The sequence below is a fragment of the Paramormyrops kingsleyae genome, chromosome 17, assembly GCF_048594095.1.
Source record: "Paramormyrops kingsleyae isolate MSU_618 chromosome 17, PKINGS_0.4, whole genome shotgun sequence".
Taxonomy (NCBI): Eukaryota; Metazoa; Chordata; class Actinopteri; order Osteoglossiformes; family Mormyridae; genus Paramormyrops; species Paramormyrops kingsleyae.
In genome coordinates, this window is record NC_132813.1 from 6,161,343 (window position 1) to 6,187,847 (window position 26,505).

Here is a 26,505-nt window from a genome sequence, read left to right on the forward strand (position 1 = left end):
TAATGGAAGGCATGGATTTCATCGTCTTTTCCTTATGAAGCAATACCTGTTATTCTGAAGAGCACACAGCCCATAAAAATAAAATCACGTTTTCAAAAAAAGGAAAAACAAAACTGGAGGACCCTTCATTAAAGGTACAACACTTTTTTCATGCTCCCAAATGAAAGATCTCGATAAAGGTTTGAATTCGTCTAAAACAAACAAGACAATAAAAGTCATGAAGCCCCTTTGGCGACGGGGACAGTTCATGTATTTCAGTGTTCAGTGTGCATTAGGGCAACTGCAAAAACACGCCTCCACTACTATCTTAAATAACGAGCATCATTGTGGGGCCCGTTCTGGGGAGAGGGGATCATTTGAGAGGATATTTGCTTACATGTGTATCAGCAATTTGCTGTATTAGGATGCCCCCCCCCGAATGTCGCCCAGCCGGCTACCCCCGCCGATCCCACCATTCCCCCCACCACGCAGGCACACACATTGCCATGGTGTTTTCCTCGCACGCTGCGTGAATTAGATTCCCATCATCGGAGGCTGCAATTTTCACCCAGGCGCGACGAAATCGCACACCGGTCTGCCTCAGCAGCACCCGTCTCCCCAGGCGCGCTGCATACATGCATATCGAGGGGGGGGATTAATGTCCCTGGTGTGTAGGACAGAGGGCCGGGGGATTGGGGGTTGGTTCGGATAGTGGGGTCAATCAAGGAGAACCCACCTCTTGCTCTCCTCCACCATATGGAGAAAATAAAAAAAACCCAAAACTAGGACATTTTAATGTTTCAAGGAATCAAAATGCAACAGAGGTAAGAAATATGTGTTCAGATGCCACTTGAAATATCTAACTTGGCTCGTACGGATGAAATATTTGGAGTCTTCTTCAGTTTTGAGACTGAAGGCGGCAGAGATGTATGTAGGATGAGTGTTAACTCTGATTTTCAGGGTACAGATTGAAGCAAGAGGGTCCGTGAGGTTACTCCTGTACACAGTGGCATGGTTAATGTCCCAGAGAACAGGTTTTGGATGCTGGAACCAGGAGCTGGATCACTAATGTGGCGAGCATTACCAAACCACTAATGTTAAGGCTAGATGAGTGGAGTGTGTCTGATTAAGCATGAGGCACTGCTGAGGCTGAATCAACACAGACACAATTCAGCATTGCGGTGTCAGGTACCCCAAGCAGGTAACAAATACGCATGTCTGTGACACTACAGCAATGAGCTGAAACCAATGCATTGTGTAGGAGACGACATCAGCGAGTCTCAGCCAGTAGAGGGCGTCAGAGTGTGCCGAGGCTTTGCAAACAAGTCAACGCCAGGCCACAAAGTCGGTGCGCTGAAGTGCTGGGACTGTAGGGGAGCGGGGGCCATTCCAGGTCCCCACAGTAATTTTCTGTCAGACCGGCAGGAATGTGCACTGCCCCGGGGCAGTAGCGGGAAGCTGCAGAGTGCACTACCGATCGGGGACTGAACCCCTCACCTCCCAGACCCACTGCGGGTGCTAAGCTGCTTCTGTGGGGGGGAGGGGGGGTGAAGTGAAACCCCAATACTACGGCTTTTCAGAAGGGGAGAGACACAAACAGAAGCAGAAAAAGCCCTTTCTGTGACCCAAGCAGGCCAATGGAGACGCAGCTCTGATCAGAATGCTTAAGCATATATATGACATTGCCCTACATGTAGAGCTGGTAGTAATGCCTACTCATCGCCACTGGGTCATGCTTAAAGTGCAGCATGGCTTTAGAGAGTGAAAAAGTAGCCTTTCACACCGACAAACACATCCAGTCTTAAGCCAGTTTGCCATTTGTCACGTTCCAGGAGATCGAAGCAGCCAAGAGCCCCAGATTGGATCCCTTGTTTCAGGCCCTTGTAGGGCAGCTGGGGCGCTACCAAAAACTGCAGGGGCTAAACTAAATGCCAGTTTGGTGGCACACAATAATGTGAAATCTTACAAAACTGTCTTGAATTGTTTCATCTCATAGGGTAATAGGCGCTAGCTTCTTGCGATCAGATCAGTTTTATTATGTGCACAATATTTTTTACAGCATTATTCCGGTTATAGCAAGGTAACATTATCAAAATGCTTCATCATTAGGTCTCTTCCAATTCATTCAAGCACTTTAATATGAAAATAAAAAATATCAGAAACACACCACCTTATTAATTTCCCAATGTTCTAAGCATAAAAAATATACTCAAATGAGTAGAAAACCAGGTCACTGTCAAATAAACCACCAAATGGACTGACTGAATGAAAGGCGGGGGGGGGGGACCCAGAGAAACTCCACGACAACACGGGGAGAATATGCAAACTCCACACACATGGAACCAGGACAGAGACTCAAAACCTGGTCCAGGAGATGTGAGGCAACAGTGCACCACCCCGCTCATCAAACACATATTAGCAAAATTATTCTAACCTCAGAAATTTTCAAACATGAAAAATGACAGCTAATTTATGGTAGGGAGGCAGTACAGATAGAGCCAAGAGTGGAAGCCAGTATCTGTGCCATGAACCTGTTCACTGTGCCTAAAATGGCCGCCAAGGCTTTTATTCGTGCACCTTTCCGTTCCTTACTCTATTGCTCATCCCATTGGTGCCCAAGTCATGCACTAGGTCTATCAGCCTCTGTGCTCTCACGCTGATATGAAATGTGGCATGTGGGGGTAGCGCTCGAAACCAGAGAACTCAGCAAGGCTGAAGAGCAAGGATATCGCTCAGCGGTACCGACAGCACAGACACCTGAGTCTTGGCCGGCGAGGGAGCAAGAAAGATTCATCAGCATAGTCGCGTCACTGTTTGCACAGCTGGTGAGCACAGGCACTGCCATTATCGTGTTTTATTACCTCTTTAAGTGGAGCAGACGGAGGAGGCACGCGGAAATGACGCCATCACCCTGCAATACCGGGAGGGACATTGACAGAAACGGGTTGGATTTTTCCCCTCAGCCCACCCCTGTTGCACCCAACCCTTGTCCTTGGCGATGTCTTTGCGGGCAGGGGTTGCTGGAAAGGCAAAGGGCAGGCGGCAATAGATCGGGAGGGGGACTTGGGGGCAGCTTTCCAGGTCAGCAGCTCAGATAGAGCGCAGGTGCTGGGGGAGTAATCCCGCCCGCCCCCCGTCCCCCCCATTCAGCTCCAAGATTGATGAAGCCTTCGCCCTGACCAACTGTAAATATACCAGCGGCCTTGTCAGAACAGGTCTCCAACAGCAGCCCGCGACAGCTTGGACTTCAAAAGCCACTGGACACATGACGTGCCGCGCAAACGCTAAAACCTGTACGCTCAGTTCAGGAGACAGCATGGCGTTCCTCTGCCAATAAAGAACAGAGCCAGTTTCAACACCCATTTGGAATTTAAAAGTAATGACTAAATGTAGGACCATAAGTATGGAGATGAAATTATGAAGGGAACAAAGACCGCCATCTCATCTCTCTGACCACCCCCCCCCCCCACCAACACCACTCACCCTGCAGTTGTATCCAGTGGACACCCTTCCACTTCCCTGCCACCAGCATCAAACACACACTGCATTTAGCTTGTTTCTGACACCCCAGCTCACTCAAATTGACTGCAAATTTCATGGCGCAAATTAGCTAATAACTCATGATCCGTAATGAACGAAAAAACTGTCATGTAAAATTTATGTAGTATTTTCAATTGTGTGTGAAGGACTCATTTAGCACTAGGAATAAATTGGGGGTGGGTGAAGGGTGGTGTTAAGGAGAAAAATAGGGAAAAAATTAACCTAAAAGAGCTTTCCAGCCCTCTTCATGTTGAGCTTTGTGTGAGCTCCTTCCTGCATTGCTGCCAAGCCTTCCAGAGACAATCAATTACATCCCAGGCCCTTGCACGTGCGAGTGCCTGGCTGTGCAGAGCTGTATGGGTTCCCACTGGAGAACGGCCTCCCCCCTGCCACCAGCTTTCCCACAAGACCAAAGCACATTCCACAATACAGCACAGCAGCTGAATGCGGACACTGAGGACTGGCACAGTCGGGCACCTATGGTTGCATATATCAGGCCCACCCGCCAGAGGACGCCCATCACATATTGCGTATTACAAACATATATACATACAGGTCCGTGATGGTAAAGCTGGAGTGTGCGTGCATGCATGTGTGTAGGTACATGTATGTGTTGAACCTCCCACGCCAAAAGCTTCCACTCCGGGACCCGGACATGAAAGCAAGATCCGTAACAACAGAACCCAGGGTGCAGCCCTGCCTGGTGGACTTACTCCTCGTTTGATCCTGCTGCAAAAATAAAAATATCAGTTTCAAAAGCAAACGGTCGGGACGGATGCAGGACGGCCGCACTTATTTCAAATCAGGTGACATTTGTTAGTAACTAACACTGGGAATCAGGGTGGCACCAGCTAACCTTTCAGCAGTGAATTATGAGAATTTACCTTCATGCCTCAGTGCGTTTGCTGTTCGACCGCCTTTAGTGTCTAAATCAAAGGCGGGATCTGCTCCATCGGCACTTTCACTGGCAAGGGCAGCTGTCGCATGAGCGTTTGACAATCAGTGACATTTACTATGTCACATGGGCACCACAGACGACACACAGACCAATGGGCTTGCATAAGTCAGTTTGCCTCCGGCTACGTTGTCTACACCAAAAAGGCTACATATCGTGTGTGTGCATATCATATATAATAACCTACTTATAAAGCATATGCACATAAATACATTTTATATAAACCAGAGACTGCATGCGTATTGTAACCAAAAATGCAGGGAAATAAAAGACCAAAGTTAGGGAAAAAAAATGCTGCAGAGCAAAAAGAAAAAAATTAAAACGACTTTCAGAATAGGAAAGACAAAATTTAAACTTAGTACTATTAGACTTCATACTGAAGAACACATGCCTGAGCCCCCACCATAGGGGCGACGAAAGGTTCGCTCGTTTGGTCCAGCATAAGCCCAGTCCTCGTTCCCCAGACAATTCTAATTTATTTAATGACTAAACAAGTCATTTTGGGCAAAAAATGTCGATTTGCATTCTACCTTCCGCTTCAGCGTGCACCCTAATTACTGCCAGCCTGCCTCGATTGGAGGCCTTCTCTTCGCAAGGGTCCAGCCGCCCAAGGATCCCGTTTCATTATCCCATCCCATCCTTCGTTTTGTACGTCATGCACACTCAGTCGTGGACCGACCGAGAAGGGCCACATTAATGAGCTGCATCAACGCGGACAGCAGTGGCTTCATTCCGAGACTGCAGGTAGTGGCATTTCAAAGGGTGGGTGACTGAAACTAACTTCAAATCACCGCCACCCTTACTTTCTGAGCAGCGCCCTGCCATTTCTGAAGGTACCTGGAATTATCTCCGCTTCCATGCATCCATGGACCTAGACCACAAAGTGCTGTCTCTCTGTCTCCTGGTGGATGTTGTTTCCCAGGGCACTTGCAGCCATTTACAAACAAACACCGCTGCACGACACTATTAAACAAAACGTCTGCCCCAAAATCGATTATCCTTATTACTGCTGACTGAAGAAGCTGGGTCATCTTATGCATAGCTGCCAGACGGGTAAATTAAGCAATTTCTGGAAATCTGAAAACTAATCTTGTACCATTACATCTGGCCCACTCCTTAAAATTCTGCCTGGCTTTAGCATTAGCCACTAACCCAGTTTTGCCAGCCTCTGGAGCTGTCAACATACCGCCTGTCTTATCTGCGAAGGACAGCCGTGCTTCCGCGAGATGCAACCTGCAACCCCTGGCTGTATAGTTATTAACATTGGGTTAATTAACCCACAGCTCATCTGCATGGAAGGAAGACTAAGCTCCATTAAGGAGTCCTGAATCAAATGGGCCATTTTTGAAGATGCATTATTGTCAGCATGCACGCTTTATTTCCTCGACTTCTGTTTGATGGGATTAGACTATGGACTTTGATTTGATTAGACAGCATTTTAAGGTTCCGTTGGTCTGTAAAACTTTCAGTGGAAACGCATCTTCTTATCACTATCCACACCAACAACGATTAAAAAAAACCTAAGACAAAGAGGGATTATTCCTTTGCCAAACAAAAAAAATCTATACCTTCTACTCATGGTGGGCAAGGGGGGGCAGGTGACTGGCAGCGTAAACAGAAGGCAGTAATTCTTAAGGATTGTGCATAGCCACGCTCTTAAACGGTGGTGTGCAATAGCAGCACAACATGGGAAGCGGCGGCGGGGGGGGAAGTGTTTCACTGAGCTAAGCCCCCCCCCCCATCTGTCCATCTGTCTGTCTGTCTGTCTCTGTAGCGGGTCACAGTGGGGGGCACAAATGGTGCACCCCCTCCGATGCCCGGAACGGCGCCTTACTGCCATGCAGTGATGGTGGTAATATGGCCGGTGCCCTGTGCCGCCATCAGCCATGCAAGTCTGCTTTACCTGCTGCGATTCCATTACCAGGCTGCCTGTTCCAGCACTCAAGTGTTTCTGTAGCATATTAAACAGATTAATAGAACAATGCTCCAGGGAGAGGGCGGCCTGTCAATCTCCGCTAAAAACACAAAAGCAGAAAATTAAAAAAGCCCATGGCTGAACTCCAGAGCTGATAAAACACACTGGAATCTCGCATGGAGGGGGAAAAAAACACAGATGGTAAATATTTATTCTCTCTCCCGCTTGTTAAAAAAAAAGAGAAACACACACACACACACACACATAAGGCAGCAAGGACTGTGGTATTCTGATGAAAAGCTACCAGGCAGTTTGGCCCAGGTTAAGAAGAGCAATTAACATCAGGAATACAACAGATTCCCCATCTCCACACTCCACCCCACCTTCCAAAGCCATTGTACTGCTCTGCTGACCCTCGTCCAGGGTCATAGGTTGCCACTTTAATGCATGTGCAGAAATGCCTGATCAAGAACAGGAATCCTTTAACGAAACAATAAAACTGTCACTGGAAGTGTTATAATAATAATCTCATGAATTAATGTAATGGGAAAAAAATCCTTTTGATATACTAATATAAATGTCTAAGACCAACTATCAGATATGATACTTTGAGAAATGGAAGGGCAGGACAGCAAGAGTCTTTTCATAAAATGCTTATACATCTTTTACGGTTTAGAGAACATTGTGCCGAGAAACCTCTATTGCATTTCTGTGTGAAATAACAGCTACATCTGCTCTGCTCTGTGTCTCTAGGGTGCTTGTTCTCTTAAAAGTCACTGTCTGCCCATTTTCCAAAGACAGAACTTGTAGTAGCCCGAGGACTGAGCAATCACAAGAAAACAAAGAAATATTCAGCAGATTAGGCTCTAACTGCATGTCCACGGGTGACTTTTCCTTGTCCTGGGTGCCTTGGTATGGTCTCCAGAGAATCTGGAAGAGTCCTTTCTAGCATGAGTTAATAGGCTAATAGAGTGGAAATATGCAGTCGCACAAAAAGTGTGGGGGTTGGGGGGGGGGGCAGTTTACACCATAGCCGAACGCAAATCATTTTTAACAGTGAAAGTCATATGATGGCTCATTACATTAAACTATCTTTTCTAATATCCCATAATCCAATGCCTCTCCCATGTCCCGGGGCTACGAGCAAAGAGACAGGGAGGTCTAATAGCCCAGTGTATTAGCAGGTTAATTGCCCTGTTGCAGCCATGGCTAGATCAGGAGAGGAGCCAGTTGTAGTTTAATTGTAAACTGTCCCATGTCATAACCCTCATGAGCAGGCAGCCTCTGGGGCCTCGGCACAGACTGTACCAGAGATACAGAGCGCGGGGCATGCGGCAGCCTGGCTAATGAGTGCTGGCACACAGAGCAGCCCGTCGGGGCAGCCTTAACCATCGCATCTGCACGCTGCAGATGCGCATGTGCTATTGCAGTCACATGTGAGTAGTGTGGTCCTACTGCGATTGCTGCGCAGAGTACTGTAATATCCCCCAGCGTGAATGGATTCAGTCCCCATGTGTGATAACTGGGAATGTTCTTGGGGCATTATAAACATTTATCCCACATGGTACGATCGGTAGCACCAGGACCTGGAAGGGACGGTGCATGTGATGCAGGGCTGCAGGCAAATTAGAGACAGGCTGAATTTTCTGCCCCTGGCATTTCTCTTGTTGTGGTTGGACCTCTCAGTCTTTGAATCCAAGTGTCCAACATTCTGCTCAGGCTGACCTTCAGAAGTCCTTGGCGTTTCAGTTGCTGCTCCTTCACCTCTCGTCACCCAGGCCTCAAAAGCTTCATGAGCCCAACCCACCCTACTGGTCTCCTCAACCCAGTATCCATAGCACTCCCTCGTTTGCATTCCTCACCAATGCCGACGCCCAGGATCATCTCTGCTCCGAGGCCGAGCCGGCCCTGTCTGTTTTCATTCCTCTCCGAGGGGAAAAGTAATTTGGGAGACAGGAGAGCAGATGACCACTGGCTTCTGACCTTTTCTCCCTCAATTTAACTCCTCCGTGTTACGGCGAGAAAGTGGCAATCAGGCTAGGCAGAAGTGACACCCTCATCTGAGCCCGGCGGAGCCTGCCGTACAATCACAGTGTCACTTTCCATCAACGAGCCAACGCGGGCGAGGTGAGAGCCGGGTTAGCCCTATCGTGGTATGGAGGCAGTGGCCACCTCCCCAACAAATCATTCATTAAGGCGAGGGCCGGCGTCAGATGAGTCAAAAACACGCATCATCAGAAGCCCGGAGAAACCTCTGTTTTACTCTGCTCAAAGGCTCTAATTTAAATGATTGCTAAACTGGTTTGTCATTAGAGCAATGCCTGTTATTTTCCTCTTTTATTTGTCACTTTTGAAGATGAGCCATGCATCCGCCACCTGCACAGGGGCTTTGAGTCCATCAGCTGTCAGCTACAAGCATCAGGCCAAATCATTAACAAAATCAAATCAGGACATTCTTGCGAGATGTTTCCTTATGGATGTCAAATAGAAGTCTTTATCCTGATGATGCATTGCAGACTGTTGGAAAATGATCTTTTGCAGCCGGCTTACAAAGTAATGCATAAATGAATAGAACATTATTTTAAGGCATGCATGATATCATCAAACTATTTTAGGGAATTATTTTAGACATTATTTTAAGGCATACATGATATCATCTCGGAAAATATAGCACATGCAATGTTACATACACATATAAACAGGAATGAAATGTGGTTGTCATGCAGCGGATTAAGACATCAATGCAACACTGATATACAGATCCACAACAAACAGCATTGTGCTACAACAGAGCATCGATGCACCAACATTCATATCACTATGTAAGTAGGGGAACCCACTTTGAAGCCTTACACAAACAAACATGCATCACAAAAATAATGTAGTGAACAGGCAAGAAGCTTAATATTTTGCTTTGGTGCTGTAGTAAGGCCTACAGGGTCATATCCATAGGAGAATCATACCTATTTACACAATTAAGGACATCACACCCGCTGAATGGTTACTCTTGTGGGTTTAGAGGAGAAAGGTAAGAGGATAAAAAAGTTCCTTTGAGAAAAGAGCCATATCCCAAACTAATATGACACATTGTTGTTCTTCTTCAGGCATGAGTTTATATGTTAAGAAGAAAAAAAAACGTAAATGATGATATGCTTCAAAGGGGGGTATTATCATTTGAAAAGATCCAGGCATTGTGTTGTGCGTCCCCTCTGCGCTGAAAATGAAATTGTCTGATGTGCAAGATTTACCTTTGCTGCGTTCGGCCCCAATCAGGCAAGAGGGTCGCAGCTCAATGTGTCATCTTGCGGCTCCATCGCCGTGGCTCCAATTTACACACAGGGCCCGTTCTGCATTTCAAAGGAGCCCAGCACGAGCCTCCTGTTAGCGATCGCTATCTGGGTCCCGCAGAGGCAAGATTAGGCCAGCTGGAAAAAACCGCTCACTGCTTCTGCATTTACATTTTCATTTTCATATTAGATTCCCCCCACCCCACCCCCTGTCTTTCCCCTCCTGGGCCTTAACTAGTCAGTCCAAGCTGCCTGAGCATATATTCCTGCTACCTTTCCAAGCAGAGTTAGCCTGTAGCAGCTGGTACCGCGTTCTACAAGTATATGTATATGTAGCTAGCAGTAATGGAATAATTAAACTTTTGATGTAAAAATATATAAAGTTCAATTAAGCCGCAGTGTTAAAGCAATTCATCTGAGGAAATGACCCCATTACATCAAAGTATTATCAAAATCCAAACAAAACATATACTTCAAAAAGACTGAACAAAAAAAAACCAAGCTCAGACCAAGAACAACAGTCCACAAATGTTGCGGGGCTTTTTCTGAATTGGAATTTCACTTATCCAAATAGCTACAACTTAATCTGGAGCCCTCAAAAACAAAATTCTTCACACCTGACACTCTGCTGAGCTTCTGTGACCTTACCCACTCCCAAAGTCTCGCTGACCATTGAATATTTTCAAGAGATGATAAAAGGGGGGGGAAGAGTGAGAGGGAAAGAGAATTCACAATCTCAGAGACGACGCATGGAAGCAAAACGTGGGGATTTGTTGTTGACTTCGGGGCAGCCCCAGCCCACTCGCTGCAGCTCATTCACTCTGAAATGTGGTGGTGGGCTAATGGAGGACTGGTGCCGTTATTATTTGGGACTGGGAATTCTGTATTCCGAGTGCCTCCGTCTCCCCGGCAGATCTTGTTTACTCTGTTCGGGCGGTAACCTCATTCAAAGTGACGCTCAATGGACTTAAAGGCTGGAAAGGTACAGTGATGCATTGCGCCCATAAACCCCAATGACTTACCCTGCATACTGAGGGCAGACAACGGCACATCCATGCATCCCCGCCACTATTCTGACAGAGCAAGAGGGAGAGCAGAAGCAGCAGCAGAATCTGCAGAATAAGGTACTGACAGGCATGCCACAGGGCAGCTAAAAACAAAAATAATAATCCAGCAGAGACATCCTACTGGCTACTAGTCTTTGATTTTTGATATTTGAGGATTGAATAATACACAATAAATAATAGCAAAGATGTTCCGTGATATTAGCACTGTATTTATGTCTACCGAGTGTTTACTGAAAGTTTTTTTCCTGTGATACCTTCTACTTCTTTTTAACAAAGTTCAAATTCCAAGGCACCAAAACATAAATTAAGGCGTGATCATGTTAGCATAACTAACGGAACATCTAAATCACCTTCACGGAAACAGAAAACCAGCAAAAAAGGACAAAACTTTATTATCTTTACCGCTGAGTTTGCCAATCTCTCAGATTTTTAAACTGGATCAACATGCCAGTAGATGCATGAATGAATACAGAAACCTCACTCAAGCCAGAAGAGAAAATACAGCGAATTAAAAAAAAAATCACCAACCAGCCTCACATGGAAGAGAATCCTCTTCTGTGGAAACACAACCAAGCTTAATTGATTAAAGGAAAAATAAAAGCAATATTGAACTACTGAACTGAACACTGAACTAGAATGACAAAAGTAGAAGTAGAAGGACAAAAATGGAGCTGAAGGCAAAATGACATATTGTGAAAAAAGATATATGGTAACACTTAAAGCTCTCATCTATAATACACTGTAGATACCTTAATTATGTAGTATAAGAATTAAGGATACTTTTTACTGCATTATGAAGGCATCTAAAGTGCATTACAGATGAGAGCTTCAGAAAGCATAATAAACATGGTTAAAAATAAATGTATTATGCCTTTTTATAAATATTTATAGCCATGTTTATAATGCTTTATGAATGCATTATAATGTGTTAAAAAATATGTTCATAGATTCTTATAGATGGGCCATTCATAGAAAGTGATACCAAATATACATATAAAGACAAGCTTGTTCTGAATTTCACCAAGATACAGCCACCGCATTCCAATATAAACTTGTTTACAGAAGCAGACTCAGTAATTATTCTGATCCTTTCTATCGAGACTGAATATTATAGCCTAATGGGACAACTTGGTTTCCTTAAACTTTGTGTAAAAATAGAAAAATAACAACATCAAAATTATTGAGATGCACTGATGTGTATGAGAAAGAGAGAGTGGTTTTACATTTTATGCATGTTCTCATTGGCAGACAGCTGACCTTCAGTGCAGACACGCTTGGGTGAGTAACAGCGCTCAAATTACGTCCGTTCCAAAGGAGTACATGAAACAGCCACAGTGCTTTAAAGTTGTTCAATTAGATTATCCTTTTCATTTCTGCCTTCTAGTGTGCAATCAAGGGACTGACACATACAACCAGCCATCAACACACCATGCGTTCATGAGAAGACTCACACACACATGCTGGATATATTTTATAGAACCCAATGTTGTACTTAAGTTATTAATAGTTAGCATGCAAAAATGCTTTTAAAAATATAAAAATAATAATAGTAATTATTATTATGACAATTATTATTATTAATAATAATTCATTTGTTACCATTACTAATGTCAAAAATGCTGATAAATGGAAATAATTTTATGATTTTATTAAATAACTGTGTTTAGATATAAGTAATAGGAAATGGAAAAAGAAGCAAACAATGGAGGCTGTGATGAACAAATCACCTTAAACATCATAGTGAAAGCAAAGAGATAAAATCCAGTGAGTCTTGTTGAATTTGTCTCTTAACTAACTTCCATGTTCATAACATGTGCACAAGGATAAATCCTAGAGCTAGTCAATGCTAAATCAGAACAACCGCAGACACAAACGCAAACATTCTTGTATATTTGAACGCAAGTAACCAGACTCAGAATCATACACAATACACTCCAATAAACAAACAAAAACTGTTATACATGCCCATGCACCTCTAATACACATATGATTTCCTCCTCTTTCATTCCCAGCTACCTCCTTGTGAGTGTGCGGATCCTCAGACAGGGACTCATCACACATTACTATTCAGATGGGCTTTGTGGGAGGGGGGGGGGGAATTTTCAAGGGATTTGCAGTAATTATATGACAAAATGCTTGCAAATCTCACTGGGTGCAGAATGGAAGCACACGGGTCAGAGGACTGGGCACTTTCTGCTGGGTAATTTGTAAATGTCATTCAGGTGGGCTTCTCTGTCAAAGCCGCAGAATCCAGGAAGAAAGGAAAAAAATGCACAGCAAACCTTTCTCATGCAGATGATTTCCAAACAGATGCCGTGTCCCCTTTCTATGGGCCTGGCCAGCTAAGGTCATCTCTGTCCCCACTTCTGCCCTTGTACATTGCCTGAAAAAGTAAGGGGTTGTCCGCAATTCATAAAGCTGCAGAGTGAACAAAATAATTAATACAAACTAAAATTCATACCTCATATTTAATTATATATATATACACACACACACATACGCTAACATACATACCGCTCTGTATGTATACATAATACATATTGCTATAAACATTAAAGTACACAAATATATTTCCATCCTGTACATAACTTCTCTTTACATATTTAGCTAGTTTTTAATTGAGCTTCAGGTTAAACTTTAGGTTAAGTTATAATCATTTAAATATTAAAGATAAAAATAAATCACTACATTAAATCTTAATTGGTATGGTTACTATAAACATCCAATTTGCCGCTTATTAACTTAACTAATCCATATTTTTGCGCAAATACTAATTTATCGAATTATCTATTAAACATGGAGGCAATTCATCCCCTAATATATCAGATTTTTATCAGGAACAGCTTACGAGTATAAGGTTACAATAGCAAGACATAATAGGGATATTTCAAGAATGAAATTAAGAGCATAGCTGCTAAATGGAAAATTAAATCTGTAGAAAATATACCATAACGAAATACTGCCCACAATATATTCTTTGCAGAATCTGAGGAATCTATGCAAGCTAAATACATTACATTAAATTGTTATTTAATGTAAATGTAATATTTCCCAAGGGCTCCATAGATGAAACTACTTCAGAAAACCACAGTCATGGCACACCTGATCGCGGAGAAAAACAACTGTGGCTGAGATGTAGCATCCAGGTGATCTAGTGAGGAGACAGACACACACACTACTGTGGCTTCCAGCGGTGCCATTATGGGCTTGCCCGCTATCAGCAGACAGGTCTGAGAGGTGAGACATTAGGTGCATGATTAGGTGAAGGCAAAATGACCCAACAAGCTGCGGTGGACTGCCTTGAGTGTGTTGCCTCAGTTCAGATAATCACTGCAGTCCATAGCTGGCCCAATCGATGAACTATTACCATTATCTTTAAAAGAGCCAAGCTCGTTTTCGTGTAAGTGGCCGATCAGCGTTGCTGCTAACCCATCTATTAGGAGGCCTGGCTCACACGGTGTTCCTTGGTTCCGAGAAACATCTTCAGGACACCCAGAACAGCCCAGTCTACAGGTGCTCAGATCACCAGTCCAACCCTTGGCTCTGCTCCTATGACTGTATATAAGTGGAGTTCAGTTGAATTCTATTTGGAGGAAAAGTGACACTATTACAGAAACGCAGGCTTGAGGACTCAGCAGAACAAATGAGGGCTGGATTTGTGAGTCTACGCCACTGTTTTGCCACAAGAATTGGGGAGACTTATCAAATTCAGTGTGAGTGCGCAAGTGAAGAGAAGGCAGGAGGAAGGGCAGCCAGATCACAAAAGTAAAAAAAAAAACATAAATTAACTGTCATCAGCTTATCAGAATCGAAAGTTTAAAACACTTATGCAATATCCAGTGCAGATAAACTGAGAAGTCTTCATTCACTGGTTTTCCTTTGACACACAGCTCACCACACTGTGAGTGTGAAGTTGGCGCTGATATGTGATGACATTTGTCACACTGCATACCTACACTTCAAAACACTAATTTGCACGCTTGTTTGGTGAACATAAGAGAACTGTATTTTTTATTTTTTTTTATTGTGCTTGGCAAACCCTCGCGTTACTGTGAAAACCAGTGCTGCATGTTTTCTTTGGTGCAGTGAACAAACACACAGGTCAGTGAAGGCATATAATTCAAAAAGGGAAACTATGATATTAAGAAGGCACAACCCTAAAAAAGGGGGGGGGGGGGAAAGAAAATGTCTGTGACATAAATCTCTTTTTGAAGTCCTGGCCTTCATCGCTGACTTTTATGGCTTTAAAGTGGGAGGAAAAGCACTGTCGAACAATTCCGTTTTATTGCGCCGCATATAATAGGGGAGTTGAAGTGATTTTATGCTGTTTCTGCCTGGGATGCTGCAGCGCATTTCTCCATACGGATGTTATTGTTGCAAGGGTGACTCTGATATGAATTCTTTACTGATACCTCGCCTTGACCATGCAGCTCTCTCTCACAGCGACTGGCAGGTGATTCTATAGAGCCATTACAAAAAATCCACTACCAATGGCTAACATAAGCGCTTTCCAGCTTTAAAAAAAAATGAGCAGACAAACCTCTGTGCTGGTCTACGCTGACTCCAGTGCACATATGCTGCGTACAGTGTATACGGTATTTAATGTAAACAATAATAATAATAAAAAAAAAACCCTGCTGCAAATTCAGGAAAGGAAATAAACAATTTTACAAGCCCTTTGCAATTAGCAACTTCTTCAAGGTCCACAAAGTTAAAAGTTAAAGTTAATGAACAACGAACTTCCCAACCGAAAAGACAGAAAGCATGTTGATCAGTGTTTTAGTGCTGCTGATTAATACCACCAGCTCCCTCGATGGTGCATGTCTGACCACAGTCCGAAATACTGGTCCAATACAGTAAGAAGCTAATGCTGTCAAGGCACAACCCATTTGAATGCTGTGCCTGCCTTTATCAGCAGCACTGGCGCAGAAAAATTGCTTGGGATTAATTTGGGTGCCTGTGAACGCACAGCTGGGATCACTGCTTATAGCTTTCAGCTGCGCAGGTCCCTAAATGCTAGGTTTGCACTGGGCTTTTTATTAACGGTGGGCTGGGCTGAGTTGGGTTGGACTGGGAGAGAAGGGTGGGGGGAAGGGGGGTTGGCTTCAGTCAGTGGTGCAACACTAAATAGTATTTAGGAAAATAATAACATACATGCACAAAGCGATAAGAAAATGAAACCTTTCAGCACTCCCGAGCAGCAAGGAGATCCTAAATCTTCTAAGTTTTCCTTTTTGCTGGTTGCACTGTGCCCAGCCTGTATCAGTTGTAAACATGCATGTTCAAATAAAACACAAAATCATGTGGAAAATTACAAAAATACAAATTACGGTTTAGGGGCTTACACATAAAATTAATGTATATCACTAAGCACAGGGCACAATCAATCCCACACTGGCCCATAAATCAGTTTTCACGGCCACAGAGAGTGTGCAAGGTGATGTTGTGGCATAGCGTAGTTCAGCATACTCAGAAATCAGCAGGAACCAATGTTATAGGCCATCATGGTGCTGAATTTGTCCACAGTCCAGGGAAAGGAAGTATCACAGACCTGGACAGTTACTGCAGACGGGAATAAAGGAAAGAAAAAAAGTTTACTTCCAACCAGTGCTTGAAGTGGGCCAGTACTCACCAGTACACAGTACCAGCACCTCTTTGTTTCTCTTCAGAGTACCGGCACCTCTCAGTATTTGCTGGTACTGAATAACAAGGACAGTATTGGCACCTGGTACTGAATAAGAAGGCGAGTACCAGCACTCATTTTTTTCCCACTTCAAGTACTGCTTCCAGCCAGAGTGTGTTTAATGTTTGTGTTATTTTCTGCCACTGCACCACAACTGTCCGGGCTGGGGTGGGATGGGTTGGGATGGGGGGCTTAGAGGGTAATGACCCCTGAGCTGGCACAGTATGCATGGTTGGCCGCTGCTTATCCTCCCCAGAACCCCAAGGGGCATGAGAATGGACAGTGGTCTTGGAGGTGGTTTATTATCAACTCCACTCTTACTAGACAGTCCACTGCCACAGCGACAGTGAGTTGCTTTCTAGCCCGACGCACTCCAACGGTCAGCCACCTCCTTCTAGCAACTCTCTGTATTGTATGTGGACACTGATATCAAAAGAATACAGAGAGGGTAAATCAAATATGAGAAAAGGGGAGGAAAAAGACATTTTCTTTACAGTGCTTTTTCACTCATAATAACTAGAACACTTTGTAACAGGATGCTCCAGCGTTCCTGACTTGGCCCCCGAGGGCATCAGATACAGAGGGATGGTCAGAGTCAAGCCAGGAGTGAGACACGTCTCAGCTGAATTGCACAATGATGCTCCCATTTTAAAAGGTCATGTTCAAATAAGCTTTACAGCTTTACACATATGCCCAGGGAATGATCTACCTCTTCATTTAGTGGCTCCCATCCACTGCACAGTGCATGTAAAGAGCTAAGAGGTCAAACTTGGGGACACGTGTCCCAACCAGGGACAGCCACCTGCTACACAATGCATAATCTGCATATAAAACTTTCAGATTTTATTTTCAGCTGAGCAAAAGGCTGTGCCTTCTTCCTGGTACCACCCCAGTATTGCTGTGGTCAGCCAACAGAGACAACGCCATCTTGGTGGATGATGATGATGATGATATGCCAGTCACCTCCAAATGTGAGATGCCCTCTGCAGAGAGGATGGGGAAGGGAGGGGCAGGCTGGGTAGCTGCCAGAGGAAAGTAAAAAAAGGGGAATGATCCGCGCGGGTTATGCACGTGGCGGGCGAAGGGCCGGGAGCAGCCGGTGTGTGTGGCGGATTTAGCAAACGTGTCTGAAAGCAATCAAACAATGTCTCGGCCAATCCCCGCTTCATCACGATAAGAGGCAGGCGCGGGGCTGGCTGTTGAGCGGGCAGCTCTCTAATCAGAGGCCGGGCCACAGTAATTGCCTGCTACAATCTATCTCTGCCACTGGCGGCCTGGCCTTTCAGCGGTATTAGACAGGGGCCCAGTTCATTTCAATACGCTGCGCGCCGTCAAGTGAAATTGGCAGGGTAAATAGGAACTGCTGTTTATTTCCTACTTCCTCCTGTCGCATTCAGGCTAAACACGGAGTAAAAGAGAGTGCTATTAGCTCAGGCAGAATCCAAACAAACTGCAGAAATTACTGTCAGCAGGCAACCCACAGCAAGCAGCAAACAATGGAGAGCCCAAATTAAAGCACAATAAATCACAACGTGTTTAACTGTGCGAATCGCTCCTGGGGGGGGGGGGGGGTTGGGGGCCAGAAGGGGGTCCTCATGGAGGCTTCTTGTGTTGGACCTGCCAGAGATGGGAAGACGATTCACCCAGACTAGCTCTGTCTCACGACGGCAGAACATCCAGCTCACTCACCCTCAAACCTCCACTTCTACAGTGAAAATTTAGCAAAAAAAAAATTTAAAAAATCACAATTCAACATAATATGAGGCAATATAAACACCTGTGTGAACTCCAGCTAAACGTGCTTCTCTTCAATCCAGACATGGCAATGCTCATTCTCTTTATACTAGAAATAGCACTTTATTATAGTAGATATATTCCTAGATGTCTAGAAATATCTAATTATCAAAATGTGGATTATTTAAATATTCATATGTTAATTAGAATGTTTAAAATTATAATGCAATCAATCTTACTGAATATACAAGATGGGAGGACAATGAAAAAGGGCTGAAAAGAAAGTAATGAGAAAACGAAGGTAAAATATTAAGCTAGTTGTTACCCTTAAACAACCAGAGGTAAGCAACCAATCACAGGCATAAAAACTCACCTGCTTATCAGTTATACTTTTCTTACTAGTTATTGGTAGACGAACATTCCTTTCTTAAACATAAATATGCTTATCTATTCTCTATATTCCATGATTAAAAAAAATTGGTTTACCTACTGAATTATTTGAACATTTAATAAGCACTGAACATTAAATACATATAGAACCGTTTTAAACACAATACTGATAGCATTTTAATCTGTTTAATGCAATGAGACAAGTAGATAAATATAGAACCTCAACAATGTAACTGTACGACAAACAGTGATCCACTAAAGAGTCACCTAAGACAGCAGCATAATAAATCAACTGCCCACTTAAACTGACCACACACAAAACATTAACTGTGTCAAGGAAGGGCACGGCATTGTGGGAAAATGAAATGTCAAGGTCTGATCACATAAGGAGGGCAACTGAAATGTCTAGTAAACAAAAAAATGACTATTGAAGTCTTTGGTCAGAACCAAAGTCAGTTATATTGTAACAGAAATCGCCACGCCAATAAAGCCATGTTTTTTGGATGAAATAATTGTGTTATCGGGGCTGAGTGCTTTGAACTGCAGATGTGTAACACAACATTTTGACAAGGAGGACAGCAGAGTATTTTATATCATTTTTCTAGGGCACTTCAGAGCTTTTACGAGGGTCCTTGTGGTGTTTCAATCAGCAATAACAGCAGTATTTGGGAACTGGCACTCACAGAGAAGCTGTAACAATGATATTTGAACTCTGGGTTCAAAAGGCCCGCAAAAAAAAATCTTGGCACATTGTTTTCAGTTTGTATATAGTTACTTTCTAGTAATGATAGTTCAAACCCTAACCAGCACATATCATAACATATATGTCGGGAGCCATTAAGAATACACATTATACTTCCCTTTGAATTACAATGCACTTAAAACTGCACTCCTATATTTTTATAGCAGGCAAAGATGGAAAATACCAAAATGCTTCCATCCATCCATCTCTGATAATGCTTATCCAGCACACAGTCACTGTTTTTTTAACCAGCACCTCAAAACATCAATGAACGTGAATCACCAGTGATTTCACAACAGGATAGAAACCATCCACTTTTTTCTGGTGATGGAAAATGAGTTCCGATTTAGATCATCAATCAGAGGGAAACATTCATTAGCAAATTACACTCATAGAAAAAATATTTTTAAAAAGCACACCCACGTTTAACAGGCTTCATTGAAACATTATCCTTACAACCCCTGTTTAAAATGTTAAAAGAATATCTTGTCTAAATGAACATCTCCATTTTTAAGTCACTAACCCTAAAATCTTATCTTTGGTTATTTAAATCTTTGCCATTATCAAAATCACTTACAGTATTGAAGAAATATTGAAATGTCATGCACATTATAAATAAATCAGATCAATGCTTATAACTGTGAAACAACAAATGGCAGGGCTGCCAGAGTTAATTTAAAGGGAAGCCCAATTCAGAGGTCACACTAACACTAACTGCGTAACGTCCTGATCTAGGGATTGATAATTAGATGCGCAGACAAAACCAAATACATCTTATATATAAGGGATTACCATCCACTTTAGCGACTTAAAAACAGGATGAGTTTGGAGGGGGCACACCCTTAGAAGGCACCAGTAGCTGGAATCAGTAAAACTCATCATTTTGTTTTGGGCACTGTGATTAATCGGGGACTCCCTCTACTCTTGCTTAATAATACAGTGAGCAAGGCTCCTGAACAACATACAAACATTCACCAACTACCCTAATGTTTACATCAGCACAATAAAAAAAAAAAAAAAAAAACATAAACTGTTTCCAATTTACCTCCTAATCAATTTTTTCAAAGTTTACAGATGACAGACATCTGTAGCTGCAAGGACACAGCTTTGCATTCTGCACTCATACATATATTGTATTTCACAGGACCGGGACATGCTCTACAGTCTTTTAGACACAGGTGGGCAGATTTCAACATTTTTTTTCAGGCTTTTCAGCAGAGTTGCAAATTCAAATCTCCCCCAAGAACATCTGCTCTAATATATGGAATGGTCGCTGTAGTTTCCAATGTAACGAACCATAGCCATGCAGTATGAAAAGATGTATATTTTGTACAATGAAATAAATTGCGTATATTAATCCATAAACCATGTGATTTATTTCTCTACACTGCTTTATACTTTATTTATTTGTTTATGATAAAATTATGTCCTGACAGTTTACCTCACTTAGAATTTAGTGATTTTGCCTTATGAGAAGAAAACTAATAACAAAGCATTTTGTAGAAAGCGTCTACAATAAGATCACAGCTCCATCTAGCGACATTTCATAAGTACAGCTCAATAGCCACAAAGTAGATGGAAGCACCTGTTTCCCTTCACGGTGCTAATTGTACCAAATAAAATCTGAAACGTTCTGTTAAAAACGCCAAAAGGAAGTGTGCTAGTATAAAATAAAATTTTATAAAGAGATCCAAACTGATCCCCAAGACAAAAAAATACATAATTTCTCAAATAAATATTGAACGTTATTTGCTAACTTCATATGTGATGTTACAATTTTGTAACTGTTGCCTTTAATAGTAAGAAAATTATGCAAGTAACTTAATTCCTTAAATGTCTGATTGGACTAATAACTTATAGATAAAGCGCCTTAATCAGCCCAAAGTAAGTCAGTAATTAAGGGGAAAAGTCCTTCAAGCTATCCAATATGGGGGCTGGAAAATGCCCAGTCTGTAAATGTAAGCTGGAGCTACTGTTTGATATTCATGCTAATCACTGTGTAATATTTTTCTTAAAAGGTAAAAATTCCCGAGCGCGAGGTCATTGCGGGTGTATGACGCGAGGCCCGCGCGGGTTGCCATGGCGACTCAGGCCTGGCACATCTTTGGCTCTGCGTGACGGGGAAGGTGCTCCCCGACTCAGCCTGAGCGCTGCCATTAACGCGGGCGGAAGCCGTCAGAACGAACAGTGACAGCGGGAAAAAGACTAGGAAACATCGACCTTTAACCGGGTCCCCTGATGAAATTAAGGCAGTTATGTTCGAATGAAGCAGTATAGTTAAGTTAAATACACAAATTATTTCACTATATATATATATATATTTAAAAAAAAACAAATAATAAACCATAAGTAAATAAAGAATTATTTTTGAAGCCTTAAATGGTTGTCCCCTTTATCTTTCAGGGAGGTAAATTACGAGCTGGTATTAAACAGGATTAGGAATATTTGTTGTGGCCCCTGGCCTGCATTGTCTATACAATTAGATAGCAACGTCATGATTCATATGCCTGTAAGTTATGCAATTTCGGTCCTTAATTTCCCCATTTAATTTTTGTGGACTTACCAGTGAGTTGCTGTCCACTGTGGTAGCGTACAGTTTTCTCTTGAAAACAAAGCGTCAATCATTGTCTTCATAACATTTCACTACATTTGTTTGTCGACAAGGCATTTCGTTATGCCCTATATGACTAAAATTAGCTAGCCAGTCTAGTCCCATGAGAGGAGAGACTTTAAACAGTATCTTTCGTTGTTTAAAAAGCTTGGTCTTATCTATGAACGCCGTGAAACATTTTAATTTTGCTGCAGAAACGCGGGGAAGGCCGGTATGAAGCGCGCGAAGGTCCGGCTTGCGCTGCCTCAGCTGCCGCTCGCGCAACTCCCGCGGGCGTTTTGCGAGACCACATTTTAATTTAGTTTTATAATTTTTTGAAAATAGATAGTTTCCCACCCGCCCCCTCCTTTTTAAAGAAGTGGTTTGTCTTTACTTGTTTTGTGCTGCATGTCTACTAACATAGACGCCAAGCTAAAATGATTTAATGAAATATTTTAATGGCGCATAAATACACCGAAAGCAATAGATAACTACTGTATATATTAATGATAATTCCCATTTTACCGCTACCTATGACAAAAATAAAACCTGATTATGTTTCTTATTTCTTCAGACATGTTTCTTGTTTTTTCAGTATCCGTATTTTTTACATACGTTATCTTTAGTTGATATCTGTAATTATATATTGATCTCAAAATTGACCTGCACTTAAAACTGAAACAATAATTTAATGTATTATATTTAAAGACAGAAGCCATATAAATGTCGGTATCACGTGTGCCATATTTTCCCGTCCTTGCTGGGTGCTCGGATCCAGGCACAGAGCAGCATGAAGAACAGAGCGAGCAGACACGTCTCCCAACCCTTGAGTAGACCCCCGCCTCCCCGTCGCCCGCCGGGCTCCAAGTCTGGGCCCGCTACACCGAGAGGGAATTTACATTTTAATAGGCAGCGCCGCTCGCTGCCTCCGAATGAGAGTGCACGCTCAGCTGAACCGCAGGAAACGCATCCACAGGAGAAGTTTAGAACGACCCCCAAGACAATTGACATGCGATACCCTTGTGAGGACCAATTGCTTTGGAAAATTTGAGGAAAAGGTCTCTTTTTATTTTTTTGCATTGAGCCATTTTCTTTTTCTGCATGTTGTGTAATATGAGGGATGTTTATGATCTATATTTGTCATAAATGTATATCGTATGCAAAACATGGGCTCGTGATATTTGAGCTGTGATCTATATTTAAAGTTGCAGTTATAGTTATAAATAAAGCAACAAATATGCTGCTATAATGGTAGCATTTGTATTTATTTCGTAGTCATAGGAACAAACATAATCGATGTTATTCTTTTTTTTAAAAAAAAAATCAGCATAAGAAGGCATGTATAAAAATACACAGAAATTCATGTGTGTCTGCATCATGTTGTGTGCACAGTGTTGTGACACAATGTGAGATTTCAAGGTTTTGTAAGTATGCATGAGGCAGAGCTCCCGTGAATCCAGCGCAAGGCCACTCCCTTCTTGGCTTGGGGCCCGTGCCCAGAGCACCGTGACAGTTCCATCACCACTGTCATTAGCCACCAAACAAAGGTACAACCACCAGATGGGGAGGGCTGTGAGGGCTCATTCTCCCCTCCTGCACTGTGAGGAAACCCCGCTTTCTGCGGTTAGCAGAGGGCACGCCAGGGGCTCAGGCAGTGTCATCGCTTTAAAAGGAACACATAATATCATTAAAAGGAGAGCCAGTGCGGCAATGGTCAGTGAGGCTGACAGGCAAGTCAGTGAGGTGAAAAGACAAACCATTTCTCTTTATGTTCTTAAAGAGAACTGATAAGAGGTATGACCCATTTAAATATATCAATAGAAAATATCTCATCCATCCGTCCATTTTCAGTTTGCATGTCCCGGTGAGGATCACAATAAAAATATATCAACGGAAGCATAAAACGCTGTACTTATGCAGACTGAAAGAAAGCGAAAGTGATATTTCATTTTCCTTCTTTTTCCTTAACGGTATTGATGCGAGGTGAGTTATGCCAGCCTACTTTCCAGAGACAAGCCACTGTGGTTGAACTATGGAGTAGAGAAGCCATGAGATTCAGTCCCGTTGCAGAAGCAGCACTGTTTTGATATTGTGAATGTTGGGCTAAGGGTGTTTCCTATGACGGAACGGGGATACTGTTATTTATTATTATTATTACACCACAAACAATAAACAGTAAGGATCTTGCATTGTATAGTGCACCCAGCTGTAAGTTATCGTTTGTTTGTACCATACTCTATACTCAATAACTATAATCCTTGAAAATGACCTTTCTTCTCTCCATCTGTTTTTTCCTTCCAAAATTCACATCTGTGTCACACCAGAGTGTGAAACTGCATGAGATACTACAGCTTCAGGCATGCAATCAAGTTAACCCCCCCTCCCCTTGCCCCCCAGTCCTAATTAATAACTATTGAACACGCTAACAACAATCAGCGCTAATTAAATACGCGTTTGTTGACAAGTGTGCGGGCCTTATCAAAAACCATAGGACCTAGGGAGGGGCGGGGGTGTGAGACGAAGGTTCCTGTTTTCAGTAATTAGTTAACGAAGTGCCTCAGGCCAAACTCTCGCGCTGAAGCTGCTGTGCTGTTCAGAGACAACAGGAGACACAGGACCGCCCATCCAGTCACATGACGGGTGGAAGCTGGACAACATGGGGCCACATTGCTCAGCACTAATATATTCAGACAACGCCAAAGCCACACGAATGAGCTGGTCTGCCTTGCCCTTGTCCCACAGCTCTACAACTGAATTCATTACTATGTCAAAAATATCAGGTATGAAAAATTATGCTGTTCATGCAATGGTCTGTTTCAGGGAAGTGGCGAATAACCTATACCATTGTAAAAAAAAAAAAAAACTCTGCAGCACAGAAATCCATGCAACTATGCTAAAGCTCCACCTCTCTGCTCAAACAGAAGGACTGATGCTCATTTCTGACACTGAATACTCATATAGTGAATACTCAGTTATGTAATATTATAAATGCTCTTCGGGACATTTTCAGGTGAATTAATTGATGCCAAATTAAGTCAGGTCAATTAGATCCCTCTAATGCTAATGAAGAAACTAAAAAACCAACCTAGAGCACAAGGTTGTCTACAAGCATGGGCAAAATATGCTGGCCCAAAAAAGCAGGTGATAACACGTGTTAACATATCGTGGTCTTCACCATTGGTGGGTAAATGAGATGCTAAATCCATGTGAGAACCTCCAGAACGTCCACAAGTAAGTTACATGCTAGAGTTTACAAGCAAAGATTTAGTTCTTCAGACAACTACAGAAGGATCCGGAAGATTCATTTGAATCAGCATTATTGGCAGTTGGGTGTTGTGGAGGCCAGTTAAGGTGAGGACCTGTCCTCCACTGCCCTACTAACCCAACCCAAGCTCGTGATCTTGGAGCAGGAGTAATTCGGAGCGACAGCTTCCGCACGGCCTGGTCCTGCATATCGACAGCAGCCGTTTGTTCCCATGATCAGGCTGTGATAGGCAATTGAATCTGTCGGTGACCCTAAACAATTGCCAGGATGCAAATCAGAGGCCCCCCTCTTCCTACTGGCCCCCAGCCCATCCTGATCAATGCAAGTGATCGATGGCCTGCAACCAATATTGATGACTCCGTCCTGACAGTGGCCCAGTCTCCATTTCCCAGCAGTGGGGATGACGTGTTCCCTCACTTGTTGATTTCCTCTAAGTTAGAGATACACACTAAACACTGACACGCCATAATTGTGGAAAAAAAACCATCTAGACTTATGTTGGAAAGTAAATACAGGAAGTAAGAACATGCACCTGTGTAAGTTGGATCCTCCATTATTACCAATATATTCAAGGCCTCAACTGGTCGAACAACAGACCAATCTCATCCTGAAATCCAGTTGCATTCTGGCCCAAAATCCTTGAACCCAGGTGTGCTTCTGTCTGAAGTGAGCTGGTCACAGTGCTCTCCCAGATAATACGCTGCCCAATCTGCATACCCGATGGCGAGCTATTGCCGAGGGCTGCAAGGAGACTCAGCTGCGGTTCTGTATTCGCGGCCGCGTCTCTTGAGCTTAGGTCCTTGTCATCCCCCTTGTCCCATATGGTCGAGCATGCACTGGCTAATGAGCAACGCCAAACAAGAACTCGAGAACTAAAAACATTTTTAGATATTTCAGGGTTCCATTCAGGATGGTTGCCAAGACATGGGGCAGTGGCAGAAGCACAAAAGCAAGCGGACATTGCAAGCAGTGAGAACATGGCAGCTGTTTAACTTAAAGGAGACAGTTAATATGGAATTATAGGAGATCTTAAAGGGCGTAATAATACATCCATCAATCTTCTAACCACTTATTCAGTACAGGGTTGTGGGGGGAACTGGAGATTATCCTAGGCAGCACTGGGTACAATACCCTGGATGCATGGTTGCAAAAGTTTTGTCAATATAATGTATTAAGAATGAATGGGCAAAGACATTGGAGAGATGGATTTTAATGGCATGGCTTGTAGCAACGTTAAGCTTCTCTTTTTTCCCTCAATCACACCATTGATATGATTGTTACACATCCTTGTTAATTAACAGGCTTAGTCTCCCGAGAATGTAGTGGAGAGACGTACTTTCAAGGCAGTAGTACCGCAG

At 43.0% G+C, this 26,505-nt stretch overlaps 1 long non-coding RNA gene across 2 annotated transcripts in view; it reads right to left on the reverse strand.

Annotated features, from left to right (window-relative positions):
• The window catches only part of LOC111849771 (uncharacterized), a 37,408-nt gene extending 15,220 nt beyond the window's left edge, over positions 1–22,188 (reverse strand). For both annotated transcript variants that reach the window (XR_002839632.2, XR_002839631.2), the window contains exons 1-2: positions 21,856–22,188; positions 13,026–13,126 (exon numbers count right to left, since the gene is read on the reverse strand). This is a non-coding gene — a long non-coding RNA (uncharacterized lncRNA). The remainder of the gene's footprint in view (positions 1–13,025; positions 13,127–21,855) is intronic.
• Positions 22,189–26,505: the final 4,317 nt, after the last annotated feature.